This window comes from Rhea pennata, chromosome 24, assembly GCF_028389875.1.
Source record: "Rhea pennata isolate bPtePen1 chromosome 24, bPtePen1.pri, whole genome shotgun sequence".
Lineage (NCBI taxonomy): Eukaryota > Metazoa > Chordata > Aves > Rheiformes > Rheidae > Rhea > Rhea pennata.
Genome location: NC_084686.1, coordinates 6,178,695 through 6,200,950, shown reverse-complemented (window position 1 = coordinate 6,200,950; position 22,256 = coordinate 6,178,695).

Sequence of the window (22,256 nt, the reverse complement as noted above, 5' to 3'; positions counted from 1 at the left end):
CAAGGACCCTTGGACAGAGTGTTAAGGGAAGGGAGCACGGTGCCCCTGGGGATGCATTGCCAGCAGTGCCATGGTGTTTTTACCACCATTAGCCATCTAATTGCACTCCCCAGCAGAGTGGAGGTCTGTGCTGGATTCCTGATGCTTTATTGATTACTGTCACTTGCAACACTCCATTTTCTCTATTTCCTACAAATCCAAGTGGCTGAGAGACTTTTTTTCCCCTCTTTTCCCTCCTCCCTGCCCCTCTGAAATCACTTTGAAGGTTTGCTTGTAATTTCCTGTGCATTAAATTTGCATTGAAGTTGAAAACACAGCATTGAAACGAACCACCCACACAACCACCAGGGACCAAAGGGATGCAGGCAGGCTCTGCTCTGTGGGGCGGTCCAGAGCTGCCTCACCTGGAAGGTGTGCACTCACTGCTCAGTGGGGATGATTTCCCCCCCCCCCCCCCAGGTGGGGGCATGGCAAAACAGTGGCACAAGTTTGGCCTGGACCTGCTGTCTCAGTGCCAGATGTGGGCAGATGTAGCTGGGGCATAGGATGGAGTTGGGGTGGATGTCAGTCTGTTTTGCAGCTGGTGGGGCACAGGCTGATGCTTCCATGGAGCATGGGGGGCAAGACCCATCCGTGCCTCCTTCACCCAAATAGCAGGCTGCTGTCCCCCCTGCTGCTGCAGCACGGCAGAGGGCAGCAAGATCCTATGAAGCCAGCTGGTCCCAGCGCCCTTGCCTTGCACCACCCCATTGCTACAATAGTTCATGTGCTACAAACAGGCCCAATTACAGTATTGATCTCCTACATGCTGGGAGCTGATGGTAGGTCCCTCCCCAGCTGGCTCGGTAAACAGGCCTCTCCATCAGCAGGCAGTTCATGAATGTCACCAAGCAACTTCCTCATAATCTGGCCTCCACCACAGTGGGTGGTACTCCGTAAGAAAAAGCTGAACAGTCTTGTAACTAGTAGGGAGACTGTGTCTCCTTTTCCCCAGCCTCCATGTGTTTTCTGTGGTCCTAGAGCTGGACTTGCCTGGGAAAAAAGCCTGAATCAGGGCACTGAGAACTCAGGAACAGCAGGTATGGGGTGAGGTCCTGTTTATGCTACAGGTTGGCATCTTGTCTGAGATAGCTGCCCCTTCTGGTGCTTCCAACTTTGCATGGGTGACTTGAATGCTGTATGTTGCAATGCTAATGAAAGCAAGTGCAGCCTGCTGGAGAAATGCTTTCTTAAGAGGTTGGAGAGCTGTTTCCTGCCCTGGTGTAGGGAACCCGACTTGAACTGGCAGCAGGAAACATGCCTAGCAGCTCCTGTAATGCAGTTGGCATGCACTGCTGGAGGGGAGGAGAAGGGGGCAGAGCCCAAGCCCACTGGAGACCTGGGTGCAGGAAAGGTCTTTCCACCTTTGGATTGGGGGATCTGGCTTTTGCCTTGCATCCTGTACCCAAACAGTTAAATGACTTGCTCTGCCCAGAATGGAATACTTCATCATTGTGAAAGGTGTATTTGCTTTCCTTTTTGTGAGGAATGGGGGAAACCTTTTAAATCAGCTTTGTTTGGTCTGTGCCAGCCACTTCTTTAGCAGTTGAACCCTAAAAAAAAAAAAAATCTGAGTTGCAAAACCCTGGCTGTGAGATGGGTATTTCAGGATGGGGGAGTTGAATTTCCTTTTCAGAGTGCTTGAAGTTTGGAGGAGTGCATGACGAGAGGACTGTGCAGTGTAATGATGGGTTGTGGGTGGATGAGGCCTGAGTATTTTCTTGCAGGTGTGCAGTAAGGAAGCCCTGGGGAAAGCTTGCATAAATTTCTCAGGAAGGATGCCTGGTGCCAGGGGTTAACGTGCAGGCTGATTGCTGGGTCCTCTGCCCAGTGCTGTGGCCAACTTGCCTGTCAGCTGGTGCAGAGTAGAAGGGGCAAGATATGTATGAGACAAGATCCCATTTTACTAATATGGTAGCCGCATGTTGCTGATAAGGGCAAAAAATATCAAAAGGCAGTGTTACAGCTTGCTTGGGCAGATAGCTCTGCAGGCAAACTACCTCCCTCCTCTGTCGCCCTGCCTATGCTGAATGAGTGAAGGGTTCGGAGACGCTTCCCGAGCTCCAGTGGAGCTGATCACATAACATTGGCTATGAATCATATCCAATAAAAACAGGTTCATTATCAAATGAAGTACAGAGCATTGTTTTCCTTAACTCTAATTAGAAATACTGTCAGAGAGCAAGGTACCCTCCTCTCCTTGGGGTTAGATGCATGAGGAATGAAGATGTGTGGGCCATGTTCCCACCACTTCTTGGCAATACGAGATGACTCGGTACCTGCTGGTGGAAGCAATCTAATAACATTACTGTGATTTTTTTTTTTTTTTTGTGCAATTCAATTTAGTCTTGTGTCCCTGAGCTGTTTTAATATGTATTATCTGAGTGTTTGTGCACAAGGTGATAAGGACAAAAACAGAAAAGGAATAGGAAGGGCCTTGTTTTCAGCTTCCGGGTGTGTTCCCGTATCCACTGAATTAAGTGTTCCCCCTGCCTTGATGTGAGCCAGGCTTTCCAGTCTGGTGCATCCATAGCATCCTCTTCTGGAGGGGGTTGATCTTAACTTGACTTGTGGTAGGTGTCTGACTTAAATTATTACTGAGTCAGTGCAGTAGGACTCTTGTAGAAGGTATGAGATGAAGGGGTGATACTGTATAATTGTGGCTCCTTGTTAATGAAGTTAGGCTCTAGGTCCGTTGGGGTGGGAAGGTGTTAGCAGTGTTACTTAAAAGGTACCACCAGTGTTACTAGTGGTACCAGCCACAGGATGTAGGAGGCTCTTTGCTCTGGCTTTGCAGGCTCCTTGAGTAATGGTGACAAGAACAAATTAAGAGGACAGCTTTTTTGAGGGGTGGATTTATTAGGAAGGCTAGCAAGCAAGAAGGATTTAACCTGTTTGTATTCTTCCAGTGTTGCAGTTTGCAGCCAAATCATGAGTTGGATGCTGAGAAAAATCTTTAGTTACTATAACAACCAACAAACTATAATTAGTCAAAGAGTTGAGGAAGAAGGGCCCAAAGAACAAATGGGAAAGGAGATGCTCTTCAAGGGGTGTTGATAAAGATCAGAAGGTCTGATCACAAACATCTTATGGGAGAACTAATCTCTCCAGAAGCCATTCCATGTCTAGGTCCTCCGTGGAGGAGTTTGAAGGCATATAAATGCTGGATTTTCTGGTGTCTCCTCTTCTAGAGGAGACAGGAATTAGAAACAACCCATGCATCAAGGCTCTTGCTTTTGAAACTTGACTGAGTTGCAGAAGGCTTTCTTGATCTGGAGTAAGGTAGGGATAGGACATGAGGAGAAAAGCCTAGCTGGTGTTAGAGATTGTGAGGAACCAGGGTGAGCTGTGGAAAGGACTTGCTGAGCTTGGCATGCAGGTGAAAACTGATGACTTGACACAGCTGGGTAGCCAAAACATGCATTCCCTCACTGTGAGATGGACCAAACTCACCTTAGCACAAAAAGCAAAGATTTGCTCAGACTATGTCAAGCAGTTGGTTTAGTGCATTCTAAAATGGCTTAAGTAAATTCCCTTTACGATGGAGGCAGGAGAGGAGCCTGCTCTCAGCCAGGGGAGATGACTTACATGGGAACTGCAGCTGTGCAAGCAGACTGCACTGCGCACTGGGGAAGAGCCTCCCACGGTCTTGGACAGGGCTGACTTTCCAAGTGGAAAGTGTTTGTGATTCCTTTCTACTGGCCCATTCCCGCAACTTCCCTTTGGCTTGCTCAGGAACAGTGGAATTTGGGGCTCCTTGCTGCAAGCTGCTTGATTTCTAGTGCGTCCGGGAAGGTGGCCTTGGAGCACGGCAGGGCAGACGGGCTCCCCGGGCTCTGCCTTTCCCCACCACGCCTCTCCTGGAGGGCTGCACGCTGCTGGCGATCGTGCTCAGGACTGCATTAACGATTGCTGCTCTTCAGTTTTTGCTTGTCCGGGAATCAGCTGTTACCAAAGCTACAGGAAGAGGAGGTGGAAGCTGCTCTTGTACTGAAGGAAAACGAACCTGTGGCAATTTAGGTCAGGATTAACAGAAAAGTCCTTTCACAGGCTCTGGGACAGAACTCCCTGGTTGTTACTTTTTTTTTTCCTTCTTTCTCCTCTGCTACTTATTTGCAGCATAAATAGCTACTGTGTCCCACTTCTATTACCTGTGAAAGGAGTGCTAGCAGTAAAACCCCGTATACTGTGGTTTGTTTAGCTCAAGAAAGACCCTGAGCAGTGCTTCCCAAGCTCTCTGCCCTTTTATCTTGTGCGTGTTTCCTGAGGAGGCTGTTTGCTCGTGCTCGCAGGGGGAAGAGCAAGGGGAGATGCTGAGAGGCAGGCAGCATCCACGTGGAAAAAGTCATGCTAGCTTGAGAAAATACCATGGAACACCTCACAGACAATATAGAACAAAAAAATATTATAATATGTCTGGAATACAATAGAAGCAAAATCAGCTGGCAGCAAACATCCATGCACTTGACTGCCAAGAGAAAAGGACCTTACAGAAGATGAGACATGAAAGGAATTCCTGCACAAAAACGAAAAGTCGAAACACAATAGTATATATTTCAGGCATATGAAAAGGAAGTGCGACAGTAATACTAAGGAGACAAGATACTCTAACAGAACTGGGAGCCAGGGAGGGAGGAAACTCAATCAACAGTGACACAGGCTGCAAGGAGAAGGCAGCTCTTTGAATGGATGGTGTCTTTTTTTTTAAGGGGGGGGAGAAGCAATCCCATTTATTTATTTTCCCTGGGAATTAATCTCTTTCCATTTTTCTTGGCTTGTTCAGGAACAAGGGAGCACATGAATAATGCATTGTCAAGACCAAAAAGATAGAAGGGGCCGTATGCGTGGGAACTCGGCATCGATAAAAATATTACACCATGGAAGGATTACAGTGGTGGCTCTTGGCAGTAGCAAGATATGCGTAGGTGAAACGGGAGCCGACGAGGAGTGGGTATGCTGCTGGGGGGCTCCGGAGAAGTTGTGTAGCCCAATGGGGAGACCTGTGCCTGCTTGTGCACCTGCTGAAGGGCCTGATTTATTTTCTTAATTAAACATTCAGATGCAGTTGAAGGGCTCAGGTGTGGGTTTTTTCTGCCCATGAAGGATACAAGAGCTCAAAGGCAGAGACCAGGGCTTTCTAGTGTTTGATGGCTCTATACGAGAGGCTAAATTCTTTTTTAATGGGTTGTTCTCACCACCAGAGAGCTTGCCTTTCCTCGCACAGCCCTGGCAAGGCCCTGCTGACTACAGTTCAAACATATGCATTATTTTTAATGATGTCCTGTAACAAGAAGCCTCCTGCAGTTGTCCTGTTTAGATCTGGAGCCTCTGAAGGAGAGCTCAGAAAGTCCGGGTTGGAACGCCGAAGCACCTTGGGAAGAACCAAACGCTGTGCCGAACATTTCCACCTTACGGCACTTGTGCCGCCAGTTGTGCAGCCAGGACAACACAGCCCTCATACCACAGCCAAAGGCTGAAGGGTGGCACGTTGATTTACCCGGGCTTTTTCTGAAGCATCAAATGTGGGAGCCCAAGAAAGAACTGTGCGATCTCTGGTATCGCTGTGCAGATGGTGCTCACCTCGGAGCAGGCGTGTGGCTGCAGCAAGCAGAAAATCTTGTAGATTGAGCTTCAGAGAAAATACCTGGTTGAGGGTAGCCCTTGATTTTTTTGTGTGTGTGTTCTGTTTGCAGAGAGGGAGCCTTGGGTGGTGGGAACCCAGGCAGTGGCTGCTGCAGTTGAATTCACCCTGCAGGGCAGGTGTGAGGGGGTAGGTCAGGGTGCTGGTTTCCAGGGCCAAAACTCGCAGGATCTGGGGGAGCTGGGCTTGTGCTGTGGTGGGGGGTGTAATCTCATGTGGCTTGTGCTGAAGATAAGTCTGCAGAGTCGTGGGAGGTGGGTGCAGGGAAGTGCAGCTAGTGCTGACATCCAGCCTGGAGAGAAGGGAGATGCCTCTGCCTGCTGCTGCTGTGGAGGGAGCCGGCCGGCGAGGCTCGGAGAGGACAGGACCTCGTTGTCTGGGGCTGCCATAAAAACACTCATTAGACAATGTTGATTTTCATTAATGTTGATTCACCAAAAGCTTAATCAATCTTCTGTGACCAACGACCCTGTTCCCAAGGGACAACAGAGCTGTTTAACAAATTCCCCTTACAGATTGGAGGTAGAGCTTGCAGATGTGACAGTCTGGGGTACCCTGGCAGGAGAGATGATGCGGGTTAGTGCAATGTGCCCAGGAATGGTGGTGTGAAAGTGTCTCTCTGCAATTTGCATCTGTGCTAAAACAGGTTTTCACTGCGGCTCAGCCCTTCTCGTGTCCCCGCTGCGAGTTCCTGCCCTTGGCATGCAGAGGGAGATGCAGCAAGGAGGAGGGTTGCTTGGGAGTGAGGGTTTGCAGCCTCCCTTCTGGTAAGGGAGGTGATGGGACTTGGTTGAGATGGATGCACTATCCTGTGGCTCAGGAATAGCCCGGTGTTCCCTCCGGCTCTGCAGTGCTGAACCTGTGTTTGCTGGAGATTCCCCAGCCTGTTACTCGTTGCTGCAGACCCACTGACTCATTTTATACCATCAGCTGGGTAATGACTTTCCTTCTCCCTGCCAGGCTGGATGTGAATGGCTGGGCTGGAGGTGAAAGGCCCCCGTTCCCATTACCAATCCCATTTCCTGGACTTTTACTGGGTAGGAAGGAACTGCCAGAGCGGAACAGCCTGATGGGCCGTTTGAGCCCGGTGTCTCCTCTCTGACAGCAACTAGTGCTTGGTGTGTAATTAGAAGCCTTTGTAGTGTTTGACTTGTAATTTAATATTGTGCTGTTGTATGTGTATCTCATTCAAGAAAGAATAGACCCGGACACTTGCAAAGATGGAAGCAAGCCCCGTGTGCGTGCGTGTTGTCTGCGGCGCTGGGGCTGATCCCCGTTGCCTTGCATCTGTGCTGCGTGTCACTTGGTGCGTGCAGCAGCCCGGGGGCAGTGACTCCATGCCCTGTGTGTGTGTTTTGTGTAAGCTGCTGTGTGTTAGCAGGGTACTTGGGCATGGGGGAAGCACCAGGGGAGAGCTGAGTTTGCAGGGAGTGGTGTAGTGGCTGCTGATGTGAGAGCTGGCATGTGATTGATTCGGTTCTACTGCAAACATTTGGATTAAAAGAAGAGCCTTAAAGGGTCCTTCAGAGCTGGCTTTGGCAGGAGAGATGATCTTGGGTGATTGCCCCTGCCTGCCTCGGAGCAGGCTTGCTCGAGCCTCTTTCTGCTGACATTGCTGCCTGACTTTGCACAGGAGCAGAGGAGGAGGATGCACAGCCCTCTCCATCAGCTCTGCCATTTCTAATGAAAGAATAGAGTGGGAAGCACTAACGAGTTAAGCTGTGCTGAAAGGATTTGCCAGAGGATGTCTACCTCTTCCCCTGGTGTTAGGGGAAGGTTTTGCTCTGTTCTACCAGCAGTGATAACCGCACAGATGATAACAATCTCATGTTCCCTGTGTTCATTTTCCTTCCTGTCTGGGGTAGCAGTTGGTGCCAAGTGGGGTGCTGCTCCGTACGCGCAAGCTCTGGTGGGCACCTTCCTCCTGGCTGCCCTTTGTTTGGCTGAGGGGCTGTTGGCCGCTCTCACTGGGGAACTGTCTGTCTCGGCAGCCAAAAACGCAGCCGAGGCACAGGGCCGTGCCTGTGCCAAGTGAATCCAGGTTAGACTGAAGTTTGGGGGAGAGAACTGCGTTGGAGAGCATCAAACTGAAAACCTTGCAGGTCTTGTGCTGCTTTGGTTTCCATCAGAAGCACAGAGAAAACCTCTGAAAATTGATCTTTGGGGCACAAGCGGGACTGCAAAGATGCCGAAAACCTTTGGCTGGTCACTTGGCAAGGGTAAAGCTCCCTTTGGTGTGGCTCATGCAGCAGAGTGGAGGCTTGGCTCAGCACCAGGGCTGCCAAGTCTTCTGGTAGTGCTGTATCCAGCATCCCTCTCCACTGGGGGGCTATACTTAAGACTGATTAATTTGCCCACCTGAGCAGTATTTGCTCTAATTGACTACATCTACAAGGAAACAAACCTGTGCCAATCAATAGAGAAATAATTTTGCAAGTTGTGACCATAAATCATTCAGGTTTGGTGTGCGCACTCAGGTTTGTTAATGATTAAAACAAATGGAATCAATTTTCTTTATTAAAACACAATTGTTTCATCTGTTATTACTTTAGGCAGACAGAGCGAGGAGGGGGACAACGGTTGCTCATTGCCTCGCTTGCTGCAGGCTTATTGCACCAGGAGGTGACGGCCTGGTGTGTCCTTGCTGGCGTGCATCGTGCAGGCGGGTGCGCTGTGCCTCTCTGCTGCAAGCAGGGCCCGTGCCAGGCTGTGCATCTGCGCGGTCCCTGGGTAGGCAGCAGGAGAGAAGGGGGCTGTGTGCCCAGCCAGCTGGGTGTCAGGGGGTATTAATTAGCAGCATTACTGTGGTATTTCCCTCTGCAAGGAGGAGATAAAAGAATTAGGTCCCGGTGCCCGTGTCAATGCTTTGTGCTGCTGCTGTTGTCGCCAATCGCCTGTGTCGCAGCTGGAGGTAGGAATGGGCTTTGGCGCTCAGCCCTGGGCATGGGAGCCAAGCGGGCTGTCCCAGCTCATCCTGGCCCACAGCTTCGGGAGCCCTGTGCTTCAGGTGGCTCGTCAAACTGTTTGCTCTCTCTTCTTGGTCTCTAAATGTTTTGTTGCAGTGGGAGCTGGAACTGGCCAGGGTAATCAATGTCTTTCTCTGTACCAGGGTCTGTGTGCCTCAGTTTCCCACTGTCAAATGGTGGTGACCTTCCCCCTGTGATGGGCGTCCAGTACAACCCTGGTAAAGCTAGAGTTCTGACTGGCAACGGGGCAGCCAAACTGCTGCCCTAGGTGTCTGATAGGTGGAAATCCGTTCACTGTTCCATCAACAACAGGAGAAAATGAGGGCTACTTTGCCTCCTGACTTACAGCCCCTTGGGCAAGGAGCAGAGCTGCTCGGGGTCATTTGCCTTGCATGATGTGTGATAGCCACTCTGAGAGCTGTGGTGGTGCCCGAAGCGTCTGTTTAGGGAGTCCCATCTTTATTGATTCTTGAATAGTACAAATGAACAAATAACAGTTCAACAATAAAAACGAGAGGATAAATCATCTTGTACTTGGCAGGCTCAGCAGAATGGAGCTGAGTGAAATGCAGCGCAGGCGCGCGCCAGGAGAAGGTCAAGTTTTTAAATCTAAACTGGAGCTAAGTAAAATATTGGCTAACTAACTGGATTCCCAAGCTCATAAAATGTTGATAGTGCTGGATGTCGCCTGGAATATATCTCCTCATCTTTTAGACAGGGAGCTGGTGCTTTCCTTGATCTCCCCTCTCTGGGGAAAGTCTCTTCTGGCAGAGGCAGGGAGCGGGCAAACGGAGGCTGTCAAGTGGCTTGTTTTCCTCTGTGCTGGCAGGGCAGAGCTGGAAGGGTCGCTAGGGTTAAAAGCAGCCACGAAAGCTAAGCTACAAGCGGTACTTCAAGTTGCTGTGCTTTGATTCCTTAAACTAAGCCCTGGGCTGGGATCGTGCTGGAGGATGCTCGGGAAGCACAGACCTGCCTACGAGGCTGGGAGAGGAGCTCGGGGACCGGACCTCTGCCTTGCTCCCTGAGCATGTCCCTGCCTGTGCAGTAGTAAGGAGATGGGATGTGGGCACAGGTCTCCTTAGCCGAGCTGTGGTGTCCTCCTGAGGCGTGGGAGTGGAAGACAGTGCCCTGAGTGGGACTCCGTCGGGTTTCTCTCTGGCCTGGACTCACTCTGAAGCTTTGGATGCTGTTGCAGCCTGGATCTTCCTGCTAAGTCTCTAATGACATGATAAACCCAAGGGTTCCACATGGTGAAGAAATCAACTCATCCCTGGTGATGCTTGTTGCTCTCTCTTTGCTGTGGCAGGGTCACTGACTCTGTGACACCCAAGGGACCCACCACCGCATGTCTAGCTTCTGAAACGGTGCAAATCACAGAGCCTGCAGATCTGTGGTCTAGGGGCTTAACCAAGCTGTTCCTGTAACATAGAAAGTAACAGTGCCTACCACAGAGGAATGTGGAGAAGACAAGTCAGTAAATGTTCATGCACAACTTTGAAACAGGAAGACTTCTGAAGCTGAGGTTTGGTTTTTTGCTTTTCTTTGTTCTTTGTTCCTTTCAATGCTTCACGAGGAGCGTGGCTTAGTGCTGTGCCAGTACCAAGGTCTGATGGCCTCTTGCTCCCCAGGGAGAATGATGTTCTCCCTCAACGGCTTCACTTCAAGGCAGCATGTTCTATTGGTATTCTTTGTATGGCATTTCTCTTGTACATGGTGCATTTTTTATTCAAATAATGGTATTGATCGTTGAAGATGTAATGGAGAAAATAAATGAAAACAAATAAACACCAAAAGATTTGTACTAAACTTTTTCAAGGTCTGGTTCTGAAAGTCAAGGAACTATGTCTTCTGTAGAAGCAGAGATTACTGATATAGCTGGTGTCTCTCCTTTAATAGCACACAGTTGTAAACTGCATACAGCAACAGAAGGGGTATAAATAAGCTAATGGTTGGGACAGCCACTTGCAGTTATAACTGTGCACGGTCTACCACAGTTACTGAGACAGCCTTGCAAATACACCTAGCAAACAGTATTGCACTAGCTGAGCTAATGGGAGAGATGATGGACTGTTCTGTAGTCTTGCAAGGGTACTTTGCATGGTCTGCTTGGATTGATTTGGCCAGACTTTGAACTTTTAAGAGTCTGAAAGATTTAGATCTGTCTTTTGGGTCATGGTCTGTCTTTTGTCATTCATTTACTTGTAGCCTGACATACCAGAGTCCTGCTCTTGCAGGTGTCAGGAATACAGTCATTAGTTTGGAACATCAGAAGCCTCATACCCATCTCTCATACTGTTTGATCACTTCAATGTAGGATAGTAGGACAGGTTTAAAAATTACTAGCTCTCCTCCCTAGAACAGGCACTTCACTGATATTTGTTGCTTCTTCTGGAGCCTTGTGGCAAGGTGAAAAATCTCATCTTCTGTTGGAAGTATTTCCAGGCCTTTGGTTGATGTGAATGCAAAAGGCATTACCTGAAAACAGATCAGAGGCAAAGACTGGAACTTGGTGAACTGAAAAGGATAGCTCCCTTTCTCCTCGCTGCTTTCAGACTATGCTTTCTCTGTGTGATTAAAAGCCCACCTAAGGAATAGCCAGAGTGAAGACTCCATCCGAAAGCCCCAGCTTTTTTTTTTTTCTTTTTTTCCCCAGCTAACAAGTGTTCAGGGATGTGTATTTCAAACCCTGTGCAGAAAGGTTGCCTGGCCGTTGCTAGCAAGCCCAGCAGCGGTGGGAGTGGTACCGCTGGTGAGGAACAAGCACCCCAGAGTTGCACTGGGTCCTGCCTAAAACGCAGTGGTTGCTGGCCCGTGGGGTGTGCGGTGGTGCTGGGAGCTGCTGTCCTCTATCAGAGGTGACCTTCAGGTGGAGGTGTGCGTGGCGAATGGTGGAGAGTCCTGGGGGAGCTGGTTCATTGTGGCCAACAAGATAAAGAACTGCCAATTCAAGAGAGGGAGAAAGAAATTCATGATAAATCTGCCTTTCACGAGCTGTGGAAGAGATGGATAAACTCTCCCTCTGCTCCTTACGGAGGGATTTTTCTCTCCCCAGCGTGCTGGCGGAGGTGTGGGGAGAGCGGTGTCACCTATGCTGTCCTCATGCAGCGCTGGTGGATGCGCACGCCTGGCAGGATGATGGCTCGGCCGTCCTCCTTGCGGGCTGCTTTCCTGCCAAAGTGGCGAAGCGACCGTGCCAAGCCCCCTCGCTCGGCTCGCGATGGTTCGTTTTGAGGCTGTCGTGCTCTGGTCTCCCTCCTCTGCTGAGGCAGGTGGAGGTCCTTCCCCTCTCGCTGCATGCCTTGGGGTTCCTCTAACTGACAGCTTTTGCTAGACGGGGGCTGGGAAGAAATGCATCCGAGGGGCTTCGGGAAGCGCGTTAGCGGAGCAATTGGAGGCAGGGGGCTGCGCGAGGAGGGCTGGGATGCTGGGGCGCGAGGTGCTCGCGGAGCAGCGTGCGGAGGTGCCCGGCACAGCGGAGCGCTGTTGCCGCGGGTCAGGGGCACGGCGCGGTAGCAGAGCAGTGGGAGATGTAGGGCAAGGCACGAGGTGCATCTGCAAAACAATTTAGTGTCTGTGCCAGCGGCTGGAATAACGAGGGCGGCTGCGGGTCAGCTCGGTGGATCTGAGCGATACCTGGAACAGCACTATTAAGGATGTCCTGCAAAGCGTGACTTGAGCGGTGCCACTCACCCAAGCTGGGCGAGCACGCGAGCTCTTTGCTCTCCCTTGGCCTTGCCCGGCGGCTCCGAAGAGGTCAGCCTCCTATTTTCGGTGGGCTCATTCTTCTAGCTCTTTTCAATGTCTGATTAATAAACCATGAAGTTTGCCCAAGACTCCCTCCGTCCCCACCCAAATACAAACATTCCCCATCACCGCCACCTTGCAACTAGCAAAGCTGCTCCCTCTGACAATCAATTACCCTCCGGAGATGAAATTATTGTTTAATGGCTTTTGGAACAGGCTCCTGCTCTGACATTCATCACAATCAATAATGCATCAGCAGGGACAAAAGAAATTACCTGCCTGCTGCTAAGTGAACAAGTCCATTTGTATTCAGCGCAGCCCCTTTGTGCCCACTGAGCCTGCAGCCGCAGGTGGATCGCACCGCCAGTGCCGGCTGCCTCTCCAGTGGACTCTGCTGGCAGCTTGAGCAAAGTTTCCTAAAACTTCATGTTCTGGTGGAACTGGCAGGGTCCAGAGAAGGATGAGGGCCTGGTAGTCAGGAGAGGAGTTTTTTTCCCACTCAGGCCTAGGGATTTGTGCAGTGCCTTGGGGCACAGAGAAGTGCAGGATCTATGGTGTGTTGGGACCGGGGCAGTCCTGGGACTCAGACAGCAGCAGATCTAGGTGTATCAAGCAGGCAAAAGTGATGCTAGTGTGAGGGATGTGTTTGGGAAAGACCAAGGTGTCTTAGCAGGGCTGTGTGTGATGCCCATGACTGGGAGATAGGTTTGCATGAGGATGGAGGAGCTGCTGGGTGGAGGATGTGGTTTTGGAGGGACTTTTTGTTGGATAAGACTGGATGTAGACTGTATCTCACTGAGAATACAGCAGTGTGTAGGGGCGGTGCTCGCCAGCAGTGTGTGATGGAAAGCCTTGCTACTGGGCTAACGAGAGAATCCACCATGTGGAAGCCAAAGGTGTCTAGTGAGCTGGGTGAGGGGTGGGTGGCAGGGCTGAAGGAGCTAGGGACAGAGCAGATAGAGCTGCTGTGGGACCAGCAGGGACTGCTGGGTGAGCTGCGGAGGCTGCAGGTAGCCCCAAGCATGGTAGCTGCCCTACAGCTTCAGGCAGCTCCAGCTGGGAGGAGTTGAGTGTGTATGGGGGCCTTGGAGCCCAGGCTGTGACTCCCTGGCTCCTGGGAAAATCTGTCTGTGGTAACTATAGGCTTACTAGAAATGTTAACCCCCAGAGATGGAGTGATTCTGCTCAAGCCCAGATCCCACACCCTTCTCTGGATGGGAACTGAGCCCCTGTGTTCCTCCTCAGCTGCAGCACAGATCTCAAGGTGGCTGTGGAGGAAGCTAATTTGTCAAAACTGTTTGTTACTGTGATGAAGAGATAAGGGTTCCAGGCTGGCAAGTCTCTCTGAGGGATTTAGGAAAAGTGTTGATGCTGTCAGTTTTTCCAATGCAACATTTGGTTCAGGAGAGCAAAGAGCTATGGCACATGAGGGAGGCACCATTGCAAACCTTGTGCTTCTAAGCAGTGCCGTAAGCCTGGTCTGGGTTACTTTGCAGGCATCCTCTCCCTGCTGAGATCAGAGTTCTCACCATGGTCATAGTTTGGTCCTTATCTCCTCAGTTTTAGTTTCCAGGTGCCAGGGCTCCAGTGTACACCTGAGCAAGAGCAATCAGAATTGGCTGCTGGTCTGTGCCTCTGAGTATCTTGTGATTAGGGAATGTTTTTCTTTAAGCGGCCATCCCAATTAGTGATTAAGTGGTGAGCCTCAGCAGCTTGAACAGTGCTTGCATTAGAGCCACTTGATTGCTGTTGTTTGTTTTACCATCTCAGCTGCTTCTTTAATGTGCCCTAAATATAACTACAGGAGGTTGGAACAAGACAGTGATAGATAAAGCGAGACCAGGTGTGCCTGGCAGGCTGTGCCGAGAAGCGTACGAGGGTCCCAGTTGCTGCAAGGGTTTTGAGCAAGGTGGGTGCTTGCAGTTGGACTCTGCTGAAGAAACCTCTCTTCTTTGCCTTTATTGCTTGAAAAGAGACGTGCCTTCCACAGGGAGCACCTTTCCACAGCATCTCTGAGTTTGGCAGCCTTTAGAGCCTCCCTTGATGAAAGCGGGCCCTCACGGGAAGAGAGAGTATGACCAAAAGCATTTCTTAATTTCCCCAGTTTGGTGCTTGTGTTGGTTTATGGTGGGGCTTCTTACTAATTTTGGCCAACAGACGCCTTTTCTTGTGTCAGAGGGGTAAGCTTTGAGAGCATCTCTTGTGGTCTAGAGTAGCCTTAGGAAGCCCCTTTGTAAGGATGGAGATTGGAGTTTGGAAGAAGCCCGAGGGCTCCGCTTCCCTGTTCAGCTTGAAATACGTGCAGCGAGAGCGGTATCATGGTTTTCAGGAGCACTACTTGCTTTGTTGGTGATGGTTAATCAAGTGCCAACACTTCCTAAAGATCAGCTCTTGCTTTATGGGCAACACTAAGAGCATCTTGAGCAAGCAGTGAGCAAATGCTGAGGTTAGGGAAGAGGAGAGGAGGCGAGGAGACAGGCAAATGGGATTCGCACAGCCACCGTGTTTAGCTGTAATCTAACATGACTTTCCCCTCTGTTGGCGAAGGGGCGCACGTGATGTTAACATTCATTATCGTGTCATATTCGATTGACTGCCAGAACGTATTGTGCTTTCTCCCGTAACGCGCTGAATACCGACAAAACCCATTCGCTTGCTCTGCAAAGGTCGGCGCCGTTGCATCGCGGCAGCGTAACGGGGAGGTGCAAGGCTGTGGCTACCAACGCGACGCGCGTCGGGGAGGGGGGAGCGGGGCTTGCCGCTCGCCGGGGGCTGCTTCGGGACGCCGGTGCGCGGAACGGCCCGTTTGCAAAGAAAGCGTCGGCAGACAAGCGGGGTGCAGCGGCAACGCTCGCCGCGGGCGTGCGTGGAGTGTGTGCGCGGGCTAGTCGGGCGTTAAGCGCGCTGCGGGTGCGACAAGCGTGGAACAGTGCAGGGGGGGGAACTGCTGTCTGGCTCCTGTGGCTCAGTAATCGGTGGATTCCTATTATTTAACCAGTATCCCTGAGTGTTTTACACGGATATATGCACATGCTTCCATACAGGCGTCCAACGATTTCTTCTGACACTTGCCAGACTCGAGAATAAAAGCGTAATGCTTTTCCCACCAGTTGTTCCTTGAACCTGTAGCACCCGCAGCCTTGGTCTGGTCTCCAGGTGATCCATCCAAATGGTAGGCAAGGTGACCAAAAACTCCAAAATCCGCTCTGGTGCGTCCCTCTGGTAGTAAAATAATCTTTCCCTCTTTTCCCCTGAGGTGATGTTTCTGCGACTTTATAAACTTTGCCTGCTCTATCGATTGACTTGGTGATTAAGCTGTGGTGTCCACACTACTGTATTTGCGGTGTTCAGCCATCATTTTTCCACAAGATCATAAAAGGATTTTTAACTGTCATCTGTATACTGCATATTTGCTCCTAATAATCAATATTGATTTTCTTGTGATATCATATATCTACATGCCATGCCTTATTTGTTGTACGATTAGAATCTTGATGAGCTTATAATAAAAAGCACATTTTCCCTGTGTGTGTGCACACATGCACAAGGATCTTGTTAAGATAATTATCTTGCTTTGCTGGCAGAAAACTTCAGTCAAGCCCTGCAGCTGCAAAAAAAAAAAAAAAAAAAAAAAAAAAAAAAAAAAAAAAAATCCAGCACTAACCCTTTCTCTCTTGCTTTTAAGGTTGACTCTCATTAATACTGGGAGAGAGAAATACCCTGGCCCTGGGGAGGTGCCTGCAGCTGGGAAAAGCAGTCTGGAGAGCTGGTAGCCCTCCCACCCTCTCGTGACTGTCTCTCTGCTTCTTGCCACCTTGCATTTGTCTTGTGTGTGTGATGTGGTGAGATGTTGGCTGCTAGACCTGGGTCTGTAAAGGCTTTGTAAAAGGTCTCCTCTGCAAGAAGAAACTTGTTTGCACATTTAGCATCACTGACACTGAAGCCTGCTGGAAGTTAGTGCCCCTGGGTGAGTGTTTTGCAATGGGGGGGACCTCAGTGTGTTGCACCAAATGGGGGTAAAAGCTGAGCTGCTGCTGTGGAAAAAAAAAACCCAAAAACTCTATTTTGGTGGAGTCTGTGCTGTCATTTTGTTTGCACAGTTTGGGGTCTTCATATGACAGCTGGAAGACTTTGGCAGTTTTCCACGGTGTTTTGGAGGAGATGTGTGCGTCGTGCGACACCTGCTGACTCGGCCAACCCGGTGCTTTCCACTGCTCCGTTCAAAAACATTAAACTGGGTCTCCCGGTCACATTTAATCTGTTGGTGCCTTGGGGCCAGGCAAGAATCAAACTCTCTTCTGCTAAGCAATAAACGCAAGACAGTTACACCATCCTAAATATGTGACTAACATGTTTTGCACAGCGTTATCTGCCTAAGTAATAAATTGTATTCTTGTGTTGTTTTTACTTCAGGGACCTTAAAGCTTATTACTGTTTTTGGCCAGAGTATCCTGCTGGTAGGATTTGAGTAGAGACAAGCTTAAGTTTCCTAAGTAGGAAAGGAGAAGCCTGTAGTGGTAATAAGGTTTTGTATAAGGGCGCACAGCAGAGATAACACAAAAACAAAAGCTGATAGAATGGACCTGAAAATGTCCTTAAGAAAACGCAAGGTTTTTACCCAAACTGTTGGAAGAAGTCGATTTTCCTATTTTTGACAGAGAAGTGCCAGATAAGATGTTTCAAATCGGCTTATTGAATTACCGAAATGCCAACGTTTCGAAGCAGAATGCTTTGCTTTGAAGTGAAATGCTGAGATTTTTCATTCTGACATTTCCCAATTGATGTTTTTGGTAACTCTGTGCACACCTGGTAAAAGTGAGACAAGGAGGAAAAAATAAAACCAATGAAGTAAGAAAATAACTGAATTGCTGAATGGTGAAAAATGCCATTCTCCAGATAATTCTTACTAAAACAAAGCTGTTGAGTTTGTGTCACCTCTCCTTGACTACTTACAGTCCTGGCCCAAAGTACCCAACAGCCTGGGCTTTTTGTTTGCTTGCTTGCTTTTGGGGTTGTTTTACTGGCTTTATGCTTTTTGATGAGGTGTTTTTTTTTTTTGTATGTTTTTCACTGGGTGTGGCAAAGCTGCTATTGAGTTTTGCAACTCTGAACCCTTTGATTAGGTCAGGATTGGGCCAGAGCTGCATCGCCAGGACTCTGTACTCAAACGACGTCACGCCTTGAAAAGGATCAAAACCTTGAGCGCAGCCCTTGATCTTGGTCTTAGAGCTCTTTTGTTGTTGGAGATGGTGGACATGAGGTGGCAGAAGGCAGCTTTGAAGGGTGTTACGGAGGCTGCGATCTCCCTGGGATGTTCTTGGTGCTAGGCAGGGCCAAGCCCACGAGAGCAGGGTGCAGTGATTGCAGCTGGCATTGCTGATACCCCAACACCTGTAACCAAATTTAGACTTAATGTTGGAGGGGCTGGCAATAGGAAGGTTTTTCTCTTCCTCTTCCACTTGAAATTGCATGTTTATTAAAATTACCTCCCAAGGGAAAAATTGCTTCTACTTTGAGATAGGTTTCTTTTTTTCTTCTTCAGTTGCATAAAAATACTGTCTCCTCTTGAGTTGGCTGTGAGGGGGATTTCTGGGAGGGAATTTGATAAATATTCTCCATTCCGTACAATTCAATTTGGAGTTAAGCAGGATAATAAAGTGGTTGCTGTTCTGGCCAGAAAGAGCTGACGCAGGCGAGATGGGGTTGAATTGCTTTGGTTCGTCGTGGGCTTTTCCGCTTCCCTGCCCTTGGTGTGGGACAGGGGAAGCGGAGCACGAAACGCCCGTCGCCTTAGAGCCGGGGGCACGGCAGAGGGAGGGGGATGGGGTACGTGGGGGGAAGCGTTTTGGAGTCACCTCCGATTGCTCCAGGTAGTGCATTTTTCTGTGTTTCCACATCCACCTGAGCAGAAGGTATATGCAACACGCTCACATGGCACATGCAATTTGTACTTGATTTTTTTTTCCTTTGGTGGGAGCATGTCCATGCTCGAGCCTTGCCCAGCTCGGGGTGGGGGGTATCTAAACCTCTCCTGGCAGCGCACAGGATTTCTTTGCAGCCTCTCCCAGCTGAGCGTGTGTATGCTGAACCGTTTCTGCGCTTAGTGCTTGTTTCTCACTGTCATCTCCTGCAGTTTGCGTCTCGCCTCGCCCAGCAGCGTGCGGGTGCTGTTCCCACGGGCGATTTGTCCCCTGCTTTTTCAGCAGTGGGGATGCCAGCGTGTGTTTTCTGAAGCAACCTGAAGAGGGGGGTGTATGTGCAGAGAAGGCTGGAGGGTGGTAATGCGCACCAAAAAGCGCCTGGAAAAAAGGAAGAATAAATGAATCTTAAGGAGAGAGGAAAAATTAAACATCAAAAGAAACAAAAAGACAGCGAAAGACAAAGTGAAGTTTTGCTTCTCTTCCCGCACATCCCGTTTGGATTCCCCCCTCTGCTGGGGAGGGGGGGTATAAAGCCGCGGCGGCACGAAGCTGAGCGAAGGATGCTTCGTATGGAAATAACGCGTCCTGAGAGTCCCCGAGCGCGGCGCACATGAAAGCCCTGCCCCTGGCGCTGCTGGTTCTGCAGCCTCTGTGGTCTCCCGTGTCTGCGCGCAGCATCAGTACCGGAGGAGGGAGGAACCTCGATAGCATTTGCTGAGCTGGTCGAGCCAGGCGAGTCCCTGAAACGAGCCCCGGTGCCGTCCGAGGGGGTTTCCGCCGGCGGCCTCGTGCGGGCGGCGGGGAGGGACCAGGCACCCCTGGCGTTGTGCTGAGGGTGGCTCTGGGTGATGCTCTGGCTTAGCTGCGTGTGCTCGATAAAGCTGCTAGTTCGATACCTCTTAGTGCTGAGCCTCGGTGTATCAGGAGCCTCAGGAGTTTCCAGCAATTGGGGCATAAACATAACCGAGCGCTTACTCCTGGCACCGAGGAAAATCTCCGATGCTTCCCTCGGTAGAGGCTAAGGGTGGGAGATGCTTTCTCCTCTCGCCTTCTGTTGTCATGTGGTTGCAGCTGCCCGTGTGCCCTGGCCTATGTCTAGGACCTTTCCTCTTCCAGCGAGGAGGTGCCAGCGGGGTGGGAGAGGCTTGGAGGAGCTGTGATCTCAGCCCTGTGGTGCTGATGGGGGCATTGCAGGGAGAAGAGAGGCTCTCTCGTGTGTCCCACTTCCACATTCCTCCTTGCACCTCTCTGCATGTCCCCAAGGCTGCAGGTGGTCGCTGCTGCCATCTCTTCCCTTGCCCCTGGGCTCACAGTTATTTCTGCACCCAAATCCCCTGGCCGAAGGGCCAGCTGGCCCCTCACCAAGCCAGCCTGTCTCTTGGCTTTCTGATCTGCACACAGTATGTTTTCTCCTGCTTCCAACTTCTTGTTGTTCTCTGGAGCTCCGAGTCCATTTGCAAATGCCTAGCAAGACGCTCGGCTCCACATGACAAATATTTCAGGCAAGTGTTGCTCTCGGATCGTGTGCATTTGCAAAGGAGCAATTTATCAGAGCGATTTTTATCCTCATTAAGGCAAATTAGGCCCACAAAGCTGGCAACAGAGGGGGAGAAAAAAATAAAATTGGTGTTCATGAAATATTTATTAAAAACAGCCATTGTAATAAATATTTGAAACCTGGTTATTAACATTAAATCATATCAATGTCAAGCGCGTGTTACACATGGTCTCTTCTGCTAATTGGGTGCAGGGGTCGGGAGACCCGTCTTGTCGCAAGTCAGTCGGAGTCGGCTCCCGCGCGCTGCAGCGGGCTGAGACCGTGCTGGCGCCTGCCGAAAAAGCGCCGCTCTGCGCTCAGAGGGCGAGGGCAGAGCCTTAAATAGATAACAGAAGTAATTTGCCGAAGAAGAGGGAGTTTGGAAGGTTTGCGTCGGGGAAGGGCGCTGACCTGAGCGCGGGGGGCTGTCGCAGGGGCGCCGTGGCCCGGGTCGCTGTCCCCCTGGGCTGCTTGCTCTAGCCTGGGGCTGCGGGGAGGTGTTTGCACGGGGGTGAGCTCCTCATGCCCCCTCTGGTCTCCTGCTGGCAGCGGCTCAGTGCTAATGGCCAGGCACTTTTTTTTTTTTTCCCCTGCCAATACAGCACAAGCCCCAGGATTTGCCAGTGGGGCAAGATAATTCTCCCAAGGAGGCATAAAACAAGGGCTTGCACTGTAAACCAGCATCTCTGTGCAAAGCAAAACAAGAAAATAAATCTCCAAACTGGGATAACACAGGCAGTAAAATCAATATTGATTATTAGAAGAGGGGTCAGGAGGCAGTAACTAACTCTGAGCCAAAGGTAAGTTTATTCTGAGAAGCCGCTGTTTAAGTGACAAGTGGGCCGCTTGGGTGGGACGAGGGATTTTCCTTCTGGGGACGTGCCATGTGCTGTTGAAGTCTCTTTAAGAAAGCAAACATACATTTGTCAATTAGTAAGAGAAAGCAGCCTTTTGTGGTTCCATTGACCTTTTGCTTGGATCATCCTTTATATTTATTAGCAAACCTAAAGGCAATAAAAGCTCTAAATGGCAGCAAAGCACTTGCTTAAGCCAAATCCCAATCCCCCTGTTCCCCCCCCCCCCCAGCACCAGCAGACCCCGGATCATTTGTTTGCACAGCTCGTGCTGCAGTTTCCCGGGAGAGCAATGATGGGCAGAGGGCGATTAGCTTCCTGACTTGCATCCTTCAGATACCTGCCGGCAGCCTCTGGGGCCAGGCTGCCCTCGGAGAGCCGGCTCCTCTTGCCAGCTGCCTGCAGAGGGGCAGCGAGCTTCTGGAGGCACCGCCGGGGTTTCCCTGGGGAAAAGCAGCTCCTGGGAGAGGATGCATTTGCGGGATGCCCTGCAGCCCTCCTGCTCGTGCTTGCATCCAGGGCAGGCAGGCTTGTTCCTTGGCTGGTGCCTGCTCCCGCGGCCGACAGTGGAGGAAGCGGTGCGGTTGTTCTTCCTCCTGCAGCCGCCAGCAGGCTGCAAATAGCTGCTCAGCCCGGCCTTATATCCTGCGGCCACATGCCTGGAGCTGGGTTTCGCACGCTCTTTGATCTGGGAAGTCATCCCAGATTCTGGGCCTTGTCCCATGGGTGGAGGCTGCGTGGTTGCTTGCTCTTGGTAGTTAGGAGGAGTATTTTGCCTGTTCTTGCACAGCCATGCTGCTTGCCTGCACGTGCATGTGATGGCAGCTCGTGAGGGCTGAGCTTGCCCGGGGGAACATTGCTTTCCGAAGGCTGGTGGCAGGCTGGGTGCCCACAGCCCAGCCTGGAGCTGCTGGTGGTTGATGGCACACAAGGGACCTCTTTGCAGTCTTCTGCTGGGCACCTTCACGCTAGAGCTTTTTGCAATAGCTGCTAGAGATCGAGCTGCTTGTACAGATGCAAACACTGTGCCTCAAACAGCTAGGGTGAGGCATGGGGTCCTTGGCTCCCCCCTCCTCCCCTCCCCAAAAAACATGCCACTGCCTTAGTGCGTGGCCTTGGGCAAGCAGCCTCTCCCCATGCCTCCATGTCCCTGCCCAGTCCCCTTTACAAAAGACACGTAGAAACGCCGTCCGCCAGCCCTCCAACTGGAGCAGCAGTGGGTATGTCTTTTTTTCTTTCTTTGAAGCAAGCAAATAAATAAATGGTAATTTAGTCGTGGACCCAACCCAGCCGCCCATAAAAGCTGATGTAAACCAGATTTACAGCACTGTGCCGAGATGCTTTTATGTGAAACAGAGCTTCAGAGGGGAAGCTATCTATCAAGCGAGGAGCCCGCGTGAGGGAGATTTAAAAGGCGCCTTCCTTTTGTTCCCAAAGAGGTTGGGCTCCTGGGTGCGATGGTGGGGGAGGAGGAAGGAGGAAATCAAAAGGTGCTAGCAGTGGTGGCATTGCACACCTATTTTGGTAATGTGCTTTAAACATTTAAGAAGGTGA